This window comes from Sceloporus occidentalis, unplaced genomic scaffold, assembly GCF_023333645.1.
Source record: "Sceloporus occidentalis isolate IW3139 unplaced genomic scaffold, rSceOcc1.0.p SCAF_43, whole genome shotgun sequence".
NCBI lineage: Eukaryota > Metazoa > Chordata > Lepidosauria > Squamata > Phrynosomatidae > Sceloporus > Sceloporus occidentalis.
This window is the reverse complement of record NW_028317023.1, coordinates 2979814-2994623: the sequence shown is the minus strand read 5'-3', so window position 1 is coordinate 2994623 and position 14810 is coordinate 2979814. Positions and strand designations below refer to the sequence as shown.

The 14810-nt window shown below is 39.9% G+C and overlaps 1 protein-coding gene and 1 pseudogene across 1 annotated transcript in view; both read right to left on the bottom strand.

Moving 5' to 3' along the window:
• Window positions 1–14810, bottom strand: part of LOC149289687 (leucine-rich repeat-containing protein 75A-like) — a 129266-nt gene that overhangs the window by 61736 nt on the left and 52720 nt on the right. The gene's annotated exons all lie outside the window — the stretch shown is intronic.
• On the bottom strand, window positions 6981–7892 carry LOC149289689 (regulation of nuclear pre-mRNA domain-containing protein 1A pseudogene; annotated as a pseudogene).

The following is a 14810-nucleotide window of genomic DNA, read 5'->3' as shown; positions in this document are numbered from 1 at the left end:
CATTTGTTACACAATCCTAGGATTTCTAGACTCTGCTTACAATCAAACAATACAAAGGTGCCTATTCACCAAAGAGGGTCTTGGATCATTTTTCAACACCCTCAAATCACTATACATTACAAATGCCAACGCCAAGTGACTTTGTCCTGTGAAAACTTGCCCTACACAATGCATAGGTGGTATGGGAGATTTTTTAAAGCTCTCGCCATTAATTTAACTTTGCATTATACCAAGTCAGCATAGCTCTACTTGCACAAAAAGCTCACTTTTTGTGCAAGTGAAATTAAGGAGTTCAAATATTTAACCCCTTGGCTGCTAAGCCATTTCCCACCTGGGTGCTAAGCTGGTTTTTGGCATTTTGGTGCATCTCTCGTTTAAACGCGTTTAGAAGTAAATTTCTTGGGAATAAACTATACAAACCATAAATTGTTTTTTTCAGCACACACAGCAGATTCCAAATATAACATTTTTTTATATGTGTATGTCTCATTAGATTTGCAAAATAAAGCCAAAAATGGGAAAAAAAGTGTATTTTTTCACTTCCGACTCAATAAAAACTAGTTTGTAATTTTATTTTTCTAAACTCTAATATCAAAACCTGTGTTGCTAAATATTTGTAGTAGGTAACCGGTCTAAAATAAACAGAAATTGAGAACAGTGGGCTGTGTTTTTCTAATATTTTATTGCTAAAAGTAAAATTTACTAGACTATCCCAAAAGACATCTTTAAATTTAATGCATGGCTGCCGTCAATTAAACAGCTCTAGCTGCCCGGGATGTTAAAATATGCCAACAAAACTATATATTTTTAGAAACTACACCCCCAGCTGCAGCAAATGAGGTCTTATTTGTATCACAAAGCTGACGTGCACAACAAATAAGTGAATTTCACACTTATAAAAAAAAAAAAAAATTAAATTAAAAGCGACAAGTTCATTTATGTCTTGCGCACTCCAGTCTTGTGCTACGAATACATGCAGCCCCTCATTTGATGCGACAAGGGGTGTAGTTTCTGAAAATATATACTTTATGTACCATAATTTAACTTCCCAGCTTCTAGAGCTGTCTAATTGCAGGCATCACCCCTAAATGTTTTAAGACAATTTTTTAACAAGATTCTCAAATCTGCCATATCTGAAGTTAAAGTGGTCTAGACATCTGGGAAGTTAAACTAGGGTACATAAAGTACACTTTTCAAGAAACTACATCCCTTGGTGCTTCAAATGAGGGGTTACATGCATTTCTAGGACAAAAGTTGAGTGCACAAATAATGACGGAATATGTCGCTTTGGCTAGAAAATATTTTTCTAACCATAGCGACATGTTCATTTGTGTCTTGCGCACTCCAGGTTTGTACTAGAGACACATGCAGCCCCTCATTTGATGTTCCAAGGGGTGTAGTTTTTGCAAATGTGTGCTTTTTAGGCCATAATTTAACTTCTTACGTGAGCAGTAATGCCACATCAAGGCTTCAACCCTAATTACTGACCATTCACACGCCTTTCATATCTCCATTCACTCGCAGAAGCACACACCATACTATCTGTACATTCACTCACAGAAGCACACACCATTCTTTCCCCTTACAATCCCAAAGAAATGATGGTAAAGGGAGAAAAAAAATCACTTTTACAGCAAAAATAAGTTTTGCAGTAAAAATGCAAGGCGCTCCAGGGATGAGATGGTTACTCACGTACCGCACAGGCTAAATGGCTGATTTTACTAATATTTACAGTTCATCAGGATTTCAAAAATTGCTTTCCTCTACCATTGGCTAAATTTAACCCCATGATCAAAGGGATCATGGGATTAAAATTTAGTATCGGCCATTTTTAAAAAGGGAATGAGACTTTTCATAGCTACATGATCACTGTGGTAACATTGGCTACCACAGTGATCATTTAGCGAGAATACTTTAAAGTTAAACTAGTTTATGTTTAGATAATTTAATTTGGGGGTCTCTAGGCAATTTTGATCTTTATTTATCTTCCTTTAGAGACCCCCAAATCATTTTTTTACATTTTAATTTTTACTTAACTTAATAGTTAACTTAAACTTAATAGTTTTTATATTTCACAAGCATTATACCATTGGAAAGGTGAGGCGATTACCTTTCCAACGGTATATGTTGGGGGTATGTAGCTGCTTAGATGCCTGAGATATAGGCATCTAAGCAGCATGCCCCCATACCGCTTTAACTGAGAATTGTCAGTTATTAATAAAGTTGTGCCGTCACCAGCCGGATCGGGTGGCCCCGGTGATGCCCTTCAGTGTGAGGGGCAGATCGCCGGGGTAGGTGGTGATGGGGGTCCACAGACCTCCATCAAGGTAAGATAGTGCTAGCGACGGCATGGTGCCGTCGTTAGCACCTGACTGGGACTGCTAGCGACGGCACCATGCTTTATTATACTTCATTAAACTGCTTGTCTCTTGTTATTATTTCTGCTGGGCGTGTTTGAGTTTCTGAATAAACACTTAAGGAAGAATCCCATGGCTTATTATCTGATGGAGACCACTCCTAATTACATTCATCTACAAGAAGAGTTGAGCTGGTCATATATAAAGCATACTTTATCATACCATAATTCACAGATTTATCTATGCATTATACAGGGGGAGGTCCACCCTTGAAGGTAAAGCTCCCCGTTTAGTAAATACCTACCCCCACCCCAAGTCTCATTTCCTACTACAAACACCTCTCATCAAACCCTCCATCATCAAAAATAATTCTCATTCTCAATCTTTAAAAATTTCTCTCCTTTCTTTTTTACCAATTTAATGGCGTGCAAATAAAATAGTTCAATCCTTTCAATCTGACTTCTCTGAAAAGCTGATGTGCAAACAGCCACATACAATCTGCGCATAAATACTTTATTGTGTAGAACAAATGTAATATTTCACATTCTACGAATTCACCGAGATGTAGGGTCAATACAAACTCATTAACAGAAGTGTGAAAAGAAGGTAATTGACATGCAGAACAGTACAAAGGGAAAAAAAGCAAAGGTAGAATACATTAGCAGAGAGAAGTACTCAATTTCTCAAGATGGTACGTAGCTGAAAAATCAAGCTTTCATTATAATTATTTGCTTTACCTGCAATCCATTTAGTGTGTGTGCTTCCCAAACAATCTATTCCTCTGCATATATAAAGAAGTCCCTAATTAAAGCCTGTAGCCACATGCTTATGGCTGCTTTATATTCTCTTTTAAATTCGCTCCAATATTCGATTCAACAGACCATGCCCTAAACGGGCTCGAGCTGATTAAACATACATGCCATTAATAAATATATAATGTGTTCAACATTATATTAGATCGGATATTCAATGAGCTTCACTAAATATATGGGAATCATAAGCCTTGTGGTTATTACAGGTCACTGATTATGTTTTAAAATAATCTGTTGAAACCAGAGACCAGAACAAGGAAAAAAAAATTCATGTTCATCGTTCTCTAAAAAAATTCTCATAAATTGACAAAATAAGTAAACAGAAACCCAGTATTTATTGTATCCTATTTATAGCACATGCCAATTCAATATCCTTTTAAACCATTTATGCATTTCTTAATGCTATACAGATAGGGGTTAATGAGCACCAGGGTATTTTTTTTTTATTTGCACTAAATATAGAAAGCCAAATGTATTAGTAGTTCTTTTCAAATATTCACAAAAATAAATGTGTATGTTCTTTCACAAAAATAAATGTGTATGTTCTTTTGTTCTAGATATTCAAGGTCAAGCTTCTATTTTCCTGCCAAAGTTATTCACCGAAATGTGGAAATTTCATAAACTTGACTTGGACAAACATCAAAAGGCAGAGAAAGGACAATGTAGTGTTACTCTACAGATTGCAATTTCTGCTGTTTTCCAATTTGCCCGTCTTGAATTCACAGACCATTTCCAAAATAACCAGTAACTTTACATATAAATGTATTTTGATTGCACAGCGGTGATATTGAATAGGTTGGGAATATGTGGAACAGCTGTGCCCTTTACCTGAACTAGATCTGACTCCAAACCAAACCAATCTGTTACGGACTCAAACTATACGCTGCTCAATATATATCGTGTCACTGTTCACTTAGCTTAGTTCTGTGGGTGCAAGGTGTTTCTTCTAGAAACATTTTAGAATATGTGACTCTGGTAAAAGCTCCAATGCAATATTCCTGGTTATGTGGTCTTTCCATTGGTTGCTGTGGTGAGAAGACCACTTTACCTACTTTGCGCCACGATCATTTTCTTTTGTGGCTTACAGTACACAACTGCCAATTACTGGTACTATGTAGCACTTTTAGAGGTTAGTGATGGTGGCTTTCTTTGTCCATGGTCCTGAAACTGATACGTTGGAAGTTTAAAAAAATGAATCTTCATCACAAGGTAAGAACTTTGTAATCTCATGTAAAAACTTCAATTTAAAAGCACTTTAGTTAGCTTGTGAGATTTTATAGCATTATATTTGTCTCTTATTCTCTTAGTACTAGAAAGCCACTCTCACTTTCAGGTCGGACAAACATTGTACCCCTTATCTAGCTTAATGACTCTGCACTTGCCTGGCTAAAACACCGAACAACTGGTTTGTGCTACCACAGCCCCTAAACAGATTATCTGATGGATTGTACGGAAGTGCAAATGCAGGCAGTTTCATCGCATTAATAAACTTGTCTGTATAATGATCTGAAATGCATCTGTACATGCATGGAAAGGGCATATGTCAGAATCCCTATATACATTTGCACAAGTGCATAAAGTGCCTGGGGTGTCCCTTTAAATTAAAATCTGCATAATGACCCTAGGTGTCCAAGCTACATATATGATGAGCCATCATTTTACTTACTTTGCATTTGTCATTGCAAACTAAAACTTATGTATCATGAAAATGTACTTTACTATCCATTTGTGCTCTGCTTTGGGAAGGATAGTTAATCAGCAAGGCAGATACAGACAGACAGACATAAGGGACATGTTATACTATGGAATCATTCCTATATTATAAATATATAAATCTCTGTGTATGTGTGTACCTTGCCAAGATTTTATATAGTAAACGCGCGGCAATACTAATGCTACAAGACTATTATTTAAGGTAGCACGTATAATTTCCGTGTTGCTATAACATGACCAGCCAGAGGTGTAATGTGACTGATCAGATCCACTGCAGGTTTATTGCATGTTGAGAATGTGCTTGTATACGGTGCTTTGCACACATTACAGAGGTGCCAGGAAACTCATCATCACCAACGCACTAAAGAAATCTACTGTAAAAGAGTTGCAAGAAGGGAGTGTGTTTTAGGCTCTCTACTTGGTCTAATGAAAAGTAACAAAAATACCCGTGTTTTTGTAAACGTAGGAGGCAGATCATTAAACTTTAAGCATCACTGCAAGAAATAAAGCACCAAATTTCTTGAAAACTGCTTCTACATTTTTTTAAGGTTAAGAAAGTATCTGAACACTAGCGCTTACTTTGAAACTGGGACGCCAGTATACCGTTTGAGAAAGAATATAATATTATATTAATAAGCTGTAAACATTAATATGCTCGGCCCATTTCTTTGACATTCTGACGATTAATAGCATCTGTGAATACTAGAAAAAGGCAGGTAATTCAGGATGAACTGCTAGGAAGGGGGTCTGGCAGAAAGATGCTCTCCTCCATCACTCCTTGCAGACATTCTCTTCCAGACCCTGGCAGCCGTTGAGGAGATGCTATGGTTCATAATATGCCAGTATAAGCACCAGGAATCCCAGACAGATGTCTGGGGTGCCTGAAGTATTGGCGAGCCAGGCCGTGGCATAATCTTCCTAGAGAGACAAGGTAATTCACCCCACTGGGGCTGAAATCCACATGCCCCTTTCCTTCCTTGATGTTCCTATTTTCTATAAGCTGGGTGTATCAAAGTGTTCTATAGTCCAAAAAGTCACAATAATATGTATGGAAACAGCAATTGGTTTATACATTTTGCATGTTAGTATGGACAGAATTCCATACCAGTGTATGTATACATATATATATAAGGTTCGGTGCATAAAGCATATATACAGAATGGATTTGTTTCTGTAAAAGGATCCGTATATATCCCTGAATGTATCAGGGTCAGTATATATATGTATGTACAGGGATAATGCGTTTGTGTGTGTATCAGTGTATGTACTGGATTGAGTCCCACTGCTGGCATAGAGAGCCACCAAAAAGGTTTTCAGCAAATCAGAGTAAAATGTAACATTTTGGAAAGAAATATCACACATCATATCGGCATATTTCCAATCCAAGTCAACAACAATTTTGAATATTATTGACTAAGTTAATGGTTTGCTTTTTAGTCACACTGTTTGGAGTATTATGTCTCTTAAATCCTATGATCTACAGCGATACACAACAAAATATGACTTTAATGAAAAGGTTCTTATAATCATAGCAATAGTAGAAAGATTCAGTCAGCAGGAGTTTTCAATGAATTGGTGTCGTTATCCGTCCTCTTTCTTAACTTTGCACCACAATCATTGTTTGTACATAACCCTATAGAATATAGACGCAGTCCTCCTCATGGCTACCAGACTTTGACATTTTGAGTTGATCATTATCAGAGTGGCAAGTAATGGTTTTACCACCACCCTGGGTAAGTAAGTATAGTGTAACTGGACAATGTTTTGCCCCAAGAGTAATCTGCTCTGTTATTGTTGAGTATACCTTGATGTCCTCCTTCTGCCTTCTGCCGATGGGGACCATAAAGCACAAAAAATTGAAGGGAACTAAAACAAAGGGTTTTACAAAGTGCTAGAGGAAGGTATGATATTAGATGAAAAAAAACTGCATAGGACTCAAATGCATTACTTATCACTATAATACAATATTTATTTTGATGTTATTGTCCGGAATATTCCACAACTACATATATAAATAATAGTTATATTTCTCCAAATGTAATCCAGGAGACGATAGTTCTTATTTTCAATCTTCGAGGCACATATGTAAAGCCTACGGCTAATATTCCTCATTTTTTGAACCACTTGAGAGGTGAGTAAGATCAGGTTTATCTTCCAGCCGAGTGCGCAGTTGTTGCTGAATCTTTTTTGCTCTTTCCAACATGTTCTTGTACATTTCCAGTTGGTGTTCCTTTTCATCATTCACCACTTTCTGATGTTGCAAAAAGTTGGACAGCGTTCCAGTCAGCTGCTTCCTGTCATCTATTTCCGCTGCCAGTCTACCATAGCCTTCTGCCAGCAGTTTGGAGGCATCTCGTACAAGTGTGGAATGCTTACGGCAATACTCCAGATCACCAGGTTTGGCCAAATAAGACAAATCTTGCACCTCTATAGGTATGAAGGATATCTCTTGGTGCACAGCTGCATCTCTGGAGGCTGCACTCTCAACTTCTTGTATAACCCGCAGAAGATTATTGGCCGTTGAAGGTGCTTTTGCTGGTGAATATTTTGCTGGAATTGCATCATCATCACCACCTCCTTTCACCTCACTATACAAACGCTTCTTTGGCTTCTTTTCACCATAAAGTATTATCTTCAGCTGCTCCAAAATCACACGGTTATACACAGCCTTATCTTCCCAGACAGAAAGAAATTTGCCTAGGTGTTTCTTACCGGTGCCATCTAACTCCGGTACAGCATGTTTAAAGGCATCCACAATGACACGGGCAAACTCTTTAGTGTATTCTGGTCCTTTTCTTGTGCTGCTTTGGATAACCTCATGTGCCAAGTATAGAAAAATCAGCTTCCTACTTGGCTCTGCTTTACGCAGCTCTCTGTGCCACACAGAAACGATGACCTGAGAATGCTTCCTGTAGTGGATGAGCCAGTAGGACAGGGTATGAACGCTTGTCCTGTTGTATCTCAGCTCTGAGAGCTTCTTCTCAAAAGACTCTGTTGAGAATGTAGCCATACTAATTTAAGCAAATTAGTCCAAACTATGCAATCATTACTGGTGAACCCAGGTTGGTCCCTCAGTGCAGTCTGCTGGACAACAGTGACCCTTAGAGCCACTATCTGCTAAATGGAATGTTTGCTACAATGCAGCAACTGTCTACATCACAAGTAGCTTGCTTAAGCCATGGATGTTGTAAACATGATATTTAGTTCATATGTTAGTTACACTAGTTTTCCATTAATTCAAATTCTTTCATATATGGATTAAAGACAATTATATATAAAATCACAGGGATTTGTCTTTCTTACGAATAAAATGTTTAACACAAATTTATTTTCCGTTTCAGCATTTACATGATTTATAATGAGCTTACTTTCCTCACTTATCCCACTATAATAACATGACCCATTGCATTTGGTATCAAGCTTATTTTTATCTTTGATTCTTTTTTTTCCCTTTCCTCAGTCACTATTTCCTTAGCTCATCCCTCTTTCTCTAGGTTATGGGTCTATATTGTTTTAAAATGACTGATACATATACTTCTTCTTATTTTATTTTACACTCACACATCCTCCTAATAAAGAAACTGTCTGTGTGATTGATTAATGACATCTGAACTCTACTAACAAGTGCCAGTTAGTTTTCTTATATGTTATTTTGGAACATGGGCACATTGGAACATTTTGTGTTTATCACAATTGAAATACTAATTTGATCATGGTATAATTACCGTATTGGCTCGATTATAGGCCGCACCCTTAAAGTTTGGTGCTATTTTAAAGAAAATGGAATGGTAAACAGTATTTTATGTAACAAACAGAAATACATGTATTTTATCATTTTTGGTATCTATTATGCAACTAGTCAGCATAGGTTATATACAAACAAAAATTTGGAAAGCCAATAACCATTTTCTGGTCCTCCCCCTTAATTCATAATGCACCTTACTTATAGATATGCCCCTCTGCCCCCCAGATACACCACTCTGCCCCCCGGATATGTTTTATAACCCCTGAAATGCCCCTCTGCCCCACAGATATGCCACTCTATCCTTCAGATATGCTTTATAACCCCTGATATGTCACTCTGCCCCCAGATATGCTTTATAACACCCAATATGCCACTCTGCCTTATGATGTGCTTTATGCCACCCTGATATGTTTCTCTGCCCCCACCCCCAGGCTTAACAATGCATCCCCAGACTCCATGGTGTCTAGCGGGGGCAGTCTATGGACATCTGCGCGATGTGCGTAGACAACCTCTGCTGCTTCTCGCCACTTCCGCCATGATTTCAAAATGATAACAGCTGAAGAGGCAGTTAGTTTTCATATATTAACCCCTTAAGGACAATGGGCGGTCCCTAAACCCATTGAAAACAATGCATTTTGAGCCCGTACATGTACGGGCTTTGTCATTAAGGGGTTAATATTAGAATACCTCCGGTTCTCCGGGTCAAGACCCAAATCCTCCGGGTTGCAGAGTCTTAACATGCCCGCTCCCTGCCCATTTTTTCCCTTTAAATGGGGATGTTTCCCGCTGCCATGAGCGAGAATGCCCGACGTCAGCGGGACCGCCCACCGGCATCAGCGAGACCGCCCACCAATGCCAGTGTGCAGTCCTGTCCGCGTCCCGCAAGCGAAGGCTCCGGGTAGCCGGAGCCGAGAAGTTCCCAGCTATGAATATTAGACCCTGCTGACAATATATATATATATATATATATATATAATTACTAGACCCTGATGCCAATATATTTTATATTGAAAAAATTGGACCCCAGGAAAGCATTACCTTGGGCCCCGCTCCACATTCCCTAGCATGCAATCACTCCCTCCGCTACCCCACAAAAAAATATTTGCCACGCTGACTGCAGATTAGGGGAAGACTGTGAGAGCCAGTGCAGTCTTCCCTCCTTCTGACGCTACCATGAGAGAGGTCCTCTGCCCCATAATTATCACCAGAGTCCATTTTCCCCCTCATTCACTAAGCCATACCGCTCTTTTACTCACTCCCTGTAGTTCAGGTATAAATCAGCTAAACACATAAAACAGCACTTGCATGTATAGATCAACTGAATAAGAAATACAAACCATATATTATACATAAATAATGTATGGAAACATACATGTAAACTCAGTACTGAGGGTATAGATCAAATAAACAACCCATGGAAACAGCATTGCAGGTATTGATAAAATGAATAAGACATACAAACCCTGTATTTGCGGGCATACATAAATAATGTATGGAAACATAACATAGCGATCAGGGGAGTAACTTGAAGCCTCAGGGCCCCGGTGCGAGAATCTTTTAAGGGCCCCCCCACCCCCAACCCATTCTACCCCCTTGTCACACCATCTACCTCCTTCTCACACCATCTACACCCTCTCCCTACCCCCTTCTCAATATCTACCCTCTCCCTACCCCCCTTTGTAGGTTGTGAAGCGCCAGCACCCGAGACAGAAGCCTCACGCTCCCACCACTGAAGTTGGGGCAGCGCTGAGGCAGGCGGCAATGAGCAGAGGAGACAGAAGGGCGCCGAGCGGTTGCTGAAAACGACTGCTCGGCACTCCTTGGGCCCCCCTGACTGGCAGAACTCCAGGGCCCGGTCGCAGTCGCCACCCCGGTATTTCCGCCACTGATAGCAATATTGATGCGGGGGATCTGGATCTTAGTCTAATAGTCAGACATTTGCTCTGAAAAAAGCCTCGTCTTATAATCGAGCAAATACTGTAATTATATATACACAGTAATATTGTTATATATACACAGTAATATTGTTGATGCAGTGTTAACATATGTAAGCCAAACATTTTTGTATGAATAAAAACATTAAAAAATGCAGATTTCTATGTACATGGAAATTCTTTAATAAATATTACCATAGACATCATTGTATTTCACATTTGATGGATGCTTTAAAATAAAGGTATCTTCTGAATTTATTTCTTGTTTTTTTTCAATGCAATGTTCACTTCATGAACATTGCATAAGAACTGTCTTAAGGTCAAAATAGATTTTTTATATTATTGATTTAGAACATAATCCCCAAGAAAGCCCAGACACAAATAGGGGCCCTTCTGAGATATGAATATCCTGACAGGTCAGAGTAGTGAAGCATTCTTCCTGTACCACAGAGTACATCTCTCTAGAGCTACAAGGTGCTGGAGGCAAGGATAGAGGACGGAAACCCAGTGTACATAACTAATTTTTCATACAGTACATTATTATTCACATTTCTCATATACGTTAGAATGCCATACCTCCCAACATTTTTGGTTTGCATGGGACAGAATCTATTCTTGAACACTGTCCTGTTTCCCTTATTGGTTGCCCCACTGAGGGCAGTTGGGATCACGGGCTGGTTGAGGAGATCCTCTGATCTGCTTTTGGCTAGCTCATGGAGCTATAAAAAATCAAATGAGGTATGTGCTGTTGCTCTTCAGGTAAGGCATGTGGGTGACCATGGCTCCAGCCCTACCCACTTTTAAGTTGCCCAAACCCTTCATTTCTTGCACACCAATTTGGAATGAAAAGTTGGGATCTTTGCTGTATGTTTAGCAACTCAAATCTACTGTTTTTTATGTTTTTCTTCAAAGAAGCCACCCATTGTTAAATGCATACTGAAGTCCTTTTTGCACTGGGAAACTTGGAGGTATTTGTACACAGTGGGGCTAGGGGTGATAGTTCAGGTCTTATATTTGTGGAGTCCAATGTATGTGGAAGCTTAGACATTTGTTTGATACATATTAAAAAAAACAATCTCAAAAAAAATGGCTACCTTATATTCCGGCGTATAAGACTACTTTTTAGCCCCAGAAAATCTTCTCAAAAGTCGTGGGTCTTCTTATACGCCGGGTACTAACCGAGTACCGGGTACTTACCCAGCCGGAGAGTCCCACGAAGCCACAAATCTCTAGGGGAGGGGCGGGTGGAGAAGCCGCCTCCCCTGGGCCAGTCTTCAGGGCTGCGCCGAGGTAGGTGCAAGATCGTGATCTCCCCAACTAGCCCTGATCAGCAGGGCTGGTTGGGGAGATCGCGACCTCCCTCTAACTAGCCCGACATTAGGAAGCTCGAGGTCTGCCACTTCAGACCTCGGCTTCCGTGCTCCCTAATCACTACGCGCCGGCTGTTGATGCCGAGCGCGGGGATGACGTCATATCCCGGCGCTCGGCATCAATTGCCGGCGCGTAGTGATGAGGGAGCAGTAAAGCAGAGGTCTGAAATGACAGACCTCACGCTCCCACAACTGGATGGAAGATAGAAGATGAGAAAGGTAAGAATTGGGAGAAAGGGGTGTGAGTGCAGTATATGTGTATATATGTTGGTGTGAGATGGTCAGTGTATGTGTATGGTCAGGTGTGTGTGTAAGAGCAGTGTAGGTCTTTGTGTGTATATATATATATATATATATATATATATACACACACACACACATATATATATACACACACACACGTGTATATACATACGCCTGTCCATACATACACATTTATACACTGCCCTCACTACACACCCCTGCCTTTACACACACACACACATATATATATGTATGTCTGTATAACAACCAGCCAATCACTGGTAAGGTACATCGCTTGCCGTGATTGGCTGGTTGTTGTATACTGAGTAGAGGGGTAGTCTTATACGGCGAGTATAGCCCAAACTCTATATTTTAACTGGAAAAGTTGGGGGTCGTCTTATATGCCGGAATACACGGTACCTTAAATTGATAATATAGAACTTTAAGCAAATCGACCACTGGGACCTGCCATTCCCAATAGGGATTTGCTCTTTATTCTTATTATCATGTAAAATAAAGGATTTTTTATACAGACATTTACCATGAATGTGCACCAAAGCACTGCAGTACATAGCACAGCGGTAGGAAATATTCTCAGGTTACTATAGCATTCTAGACACCGCTTTTAAGGCATTAATCCAATAAGTGTCTTGTTTGAACGGTAAGAAGCACTAAGTAATCAATATAGAGAATGGTTTTGGGTATCCTCCTAGCTATTAGAAAGGGAGAGGGATTCATCCATACAGTCCTAACTATGGTGGTACCTGCCACATGTGGTTTGTCTACATCCATCAAGACATTGCAATGCAGATGCTAAAACCCTTCACTCCCCACATCAAATATATGAAGTGACAAATAAAGTGTTAATTATGTCTGGAAGCATGTCGATCCCATGTGGGCTATGCAAACAAGTGACTCACATACCTGCAGCTTGTTCACAAGTTAAAGACAATGATATTTTCTTATCTACGCAGTGCAGAGAGGAATCAGCCCAAACACGCACACCCACGCACAGACTGATAGGCAAACAGCCCAGACACCATCACCCACACACTTTCAGATCTACAGGGAAACCTATTGGATAAACATTTCTAAACAAACAGACTATCATATGCATGATAACAGGCAGTATATATATATATATATATATATATATATATATACACACCCACAGCAATATCAGATCTGAACATGTTGCCATGCCGCACACTTATGCCTCCGCAAAATATAACTGGCCTATGTGATCTACTAACTCTTTTTTCTTTAAATCATAGGAACAATTGCAAAATAGTTTAACTGTGTTGCAGTATATGGGTTGGAACTCATAGGTGTGAGGAGCATTATTGTTGTCCCTCCCATGCAAAACAACAGCAAGGAAAGTTACTTTTTCCATAATCCCTTTGTGATCAAGCACAAGGGAGCACAGAAACCTCTCTCTCTCTTCTCTTGCTTAGTTTAGTTTTTATACGTCTGTAACATGGGCTGAGAAGGGAGAGAATGCTCTCTTCTTGAACTAGATAACTAGGAAGCAGAGCAAAATGAGTTTCAGAGCTGCCACGTTTAAGGTGACTCAAGGCCCAGTCTGAGATACATCAATACGGAACTGTATTGTTACACCATCTGATCAATATGATGAGATCACAGGAGTTTTCAAGGCAAGCTTTGATGATTATTGATGATTTTTGCAAAGATATCTATCATTATGCCCCCAACTACATGACAGGAGTTCTGCACCTGCATCATAGTGTTCTAATTTAGAAGCACTCAGCAATATGCATACCTGGGAACTTCTGGGCTCTGGCCTTCCCTTGCGGGACACGGCCAGGACTGCCCACTGACGTCAGCGGGTGGTCCTGTAACATCGGTGGGAGTTCCAACTGACGTTAGTGGGATGACCTGCCAACGTCGGGGGCCTTCCCGCTGACGTCAATGGGAGGTCCCCTGATGTCTGTGGGAGTTCGTGCTGACGGCAGCAGGAAACACCCTCATTTAAAGGGAAAATGGGTGGAGAGCGGGGCGTGTCAAGAGGTTCCCAGGTATGCCGATATGCCAGTTTGATCATACATGTCCCTGAAAACTCTCTTGAGAAAAATACCCAATTTTTAAAGCCGCAGGCATCCAACAAAGCAAAGAAAACACAAGATAGTCGGACCGTATAATATGTACTGTGAATATAAAACCAGTTTGCAGTGATAATTCTCTATTGGTATGTGTTTTAGAACAAGTGTAATGGATCTTATCAGCAGAAGCAGAAGGCCCTGCTAATTTGCATGTCTCTGTTGTGAACCATGTCTTCCAAGAGGCAACATTTACTCAAAAGTCAGATTGCGGAGGGTAATAAGTCATCAGCAGACAGAACTTTCCAATGCACATGACTGCGCAGGTTCGCTCACATCATTGAGCAAATGAACACGTACCTTAGCAGCCTAATTTCACTAATTTGTCACAGGTGCTATCAGAGAAAAGCAGCATAATCTAATCAATTAAAGTACACATCCACAACATATGCCAACACATCAACCTTTTCTAAATGGATAACCAACTCAGAAGTGCATCAACTGCAATCCTTTGAGGACAATTTCACATTTAAAACCTCTGAATATATGCCAAAACAAATAAAATCACAAGGCAATAAT